Source organism: Elephantulus edwardii, unplaced genomic scaffold, assembly GCF_000299155.1.
Source record: "Elephantulus edwardii isolate Elephantulus edwardi_28Jun2011 unplaced genomic scaffold, EleEdw1.0 scaffold00235, whole genome shotgun sequence".
Classification (NCBI taxonomy): domain Eukaryota; kingdom Metazoa; phylum Chordata; class Mammalia; order Macroscelidea; family Macroscelididae; genus Elephantulus; species Elephantulus edwardii.
In genome coordinates, this window is record NW_006399985.1 from 2472238 (window position 1) to 2474802 (window position 2565).

Here is a 2565-nt window from a genome sequence, read left to right on the forward strand (position 1 = left end):
GATCATCACAACATGACTGCAATAGTGCATTGACAGAGAACTGTCAGAAATACAAGCTGCGTTTAGAAGAGGCCATGGTACTAAAGACATTATCAATACCAGATGGATCTTGGCAGAAAGTAAAAAGTACCAGAGGAATTTTTATCTGTGTTTCGTTGACTATACAAAGGCATTTGGCTGTGTGGATCACAATTGTGGTCAACCTTGAAGTGAATGGGAATCCCAGAACACTTGATTGTGCTTATGCAAAATTTATACTTGGACCAGGAAGCAGTCATCAAAACAGAGCAAGGAAATACTGCATGGTTCAAAAGCAGTAAAGGAGTTCATCAGGGATGCATTCTGTCTTTATACTTTTTCACTTTATATGCAGAACAGATCTTTCGAGAAGCTGGGCTTTATCAAGTGGAATGTGGCATCGGGATTGGAGGAAGACTTACCAACAACCTGTGCTATGCAGATGACACAACCTTGCTTGCTGCAACTGAGGAGGCCCCGAGGCACCTGCTACAGAAGGAAAAATACTGTAGTCTTCAATATAGATTGAAGCTCAACGTCAAGAACACAAAGATTCTCATCACTGTGACAATTGGCAGCACCATGATAGATGGAGAAGAGATTGAGGTTAACAATTACAGTTTGCTTCGCTTCACAATCAACACTCTTGGCACTAGCAGTCAGAAAATCAAAAGACAAATTGCACTGGGAAAATCTGCTGTCGGGGACCTCTCCAGAGGAATGAGAAGCAACAATGTCAGTGTAGAGACTAAGGTGCTCCTGAGTCAGGCCATGGTCTTTGCAATTACTGGCTGTGCATCAGAGAGCTGTACAATGACTAAGGATGACAGAAGAATTGATGCCCTTAAGTTGTGGTTCTGGAGAACAGTCTTAAACATACCATTGACTATCAAGAAAACAAATACATCTGATTGCGGAGAATGAAACCAAGCTTCTCCTGTAGGCTAGGATTTTGCACTTCCGTCTCATGTACTTTGGGCATGTGGCCAGGAAGGACTAGTCCTTGGAGAAGGACATCATGCTCAGAAGGGTTAAGGGCAGTGCAGGAAAGGAAGACCCTGGGTGAGATGGATTCATGCAGTTACTGGGGCAATGGGGGTAGTTACGTCAGAATCAGTGAGACTGGCTCAGAGTTGTTGTACATAGGGTCACTATGAGACACAAGAGACTCAATGGCACATAACAACAACAACATGTTACACACTAATATTTGATAACATACATGCAAAATTAAGGTATAAACTTGCATCAAATGTACACCAAATAAAAAAGTAGGGAAACTAAGTAAGGAAAACAAAAAAAGGAGCAATTATATCAGTATTATAAATAACTGTTATTATATCAAAGACTATTTCTAACCTTTCTTATTATGATATTTTTGACTACCATTTTTTATTGCTGTTGCTATGTGTTAGTTAGCATGTCGAAACCGACCCATAACTGATCCAGAAATGAATTTTCAGAGACTATAAATTGCATTGGAGATTTCACATCTTTTTGCAGGAGAAAAGCTGGTGGATTCAAACTGTCTGCCTTTGGGTTGACAACACAATTCCTTAATACTAGGTCTGCAGATCTTCAATTTCTTCAGCCAGAAAAACTATAGATAGTGCAGAGCTGATACTACCTGTTGAAATGAACTCACATTTTAATCTTAGAATAGAAATTTTACCAAGGTCAATAAAGGCAGTTTTTTGTTTCTTAATATTACACTGTGGGTTTCATGCTATTTGTGTTGCAGTTCTCAGTAATTAAAACAGCAGGTTACAGATGGATTTCAGCATGGACACCCTCATTTTCTTTGCCCTTTGGCTAGACGGACCTTATTTTACATAGACACTGCCCGTTGGCCATGGACACGATTCCTTCAAATTGTCCTTGGAGGAGAAAAAGAGCTTAAATCGACCTCATTTATTTGCTCCACGTGTCTTTTAACGAAACCATCTTACTGACTTGAGCTGAATTGCTCAAGAAAGGGAAAAGAATAATCTTATGCTTTTGATGTCAATCTGACATACACCTAACACTGAAGTTAGGAAGAGATTCTTTTCTTTATGAGAGTGCTTTTAAAAGGTCCCTTTGAAGTGCATATTTATTTGTAAAGTTATTAAACTTTGTTTTCTTCCTTTTAGGTTGACTTCTGAGAATTCTTCATGTAATGTATTCCATTATGAGGCCTGCCTATACAATTTTAGTTTGGAAAATTTTTGGAAGATAAGCGCTTAAAAAGTTTCATAACAATCTGCACTTTTGTTTTGGTTAGTAAGATGTGCTACCTGGCAAAGTACCATCTGCTTGTTTGTCCACTTACTAAAGTTTATGCTGGGTTTTTTGAACGATATCATTGGGCCCTTTGAGGATCCAAACATAAGTTTTGTTTTGTTTTGTTTTTTGGGTTTTTTTTTTATGGAAAAGTAAAAGAAAAGATTCTTTCATTGTTCTACAAACCCTCCCCCAGGTCCCCTCCACCATGTAGCCATCGCTCTAGACTCCTGTGATGACAGAAATACCTAGTCACATATCTCTTTTAAACAGTTTTCTCCCTTC

The 2565-nt window shown here is 38.8% G+C and overlaps 1 pseudogene; it reads left to right on the forward strand.

Annotated features, from left to right (window-relative positions):
• LOC102845242 overlaps positions 1 to 2162 on the forward strand; it is a 4852-nt pseudogene extending 2690 nt beyond the window's left edge.
• Positions 2163 to 2565: the final 403 nt, after the last annotated feature.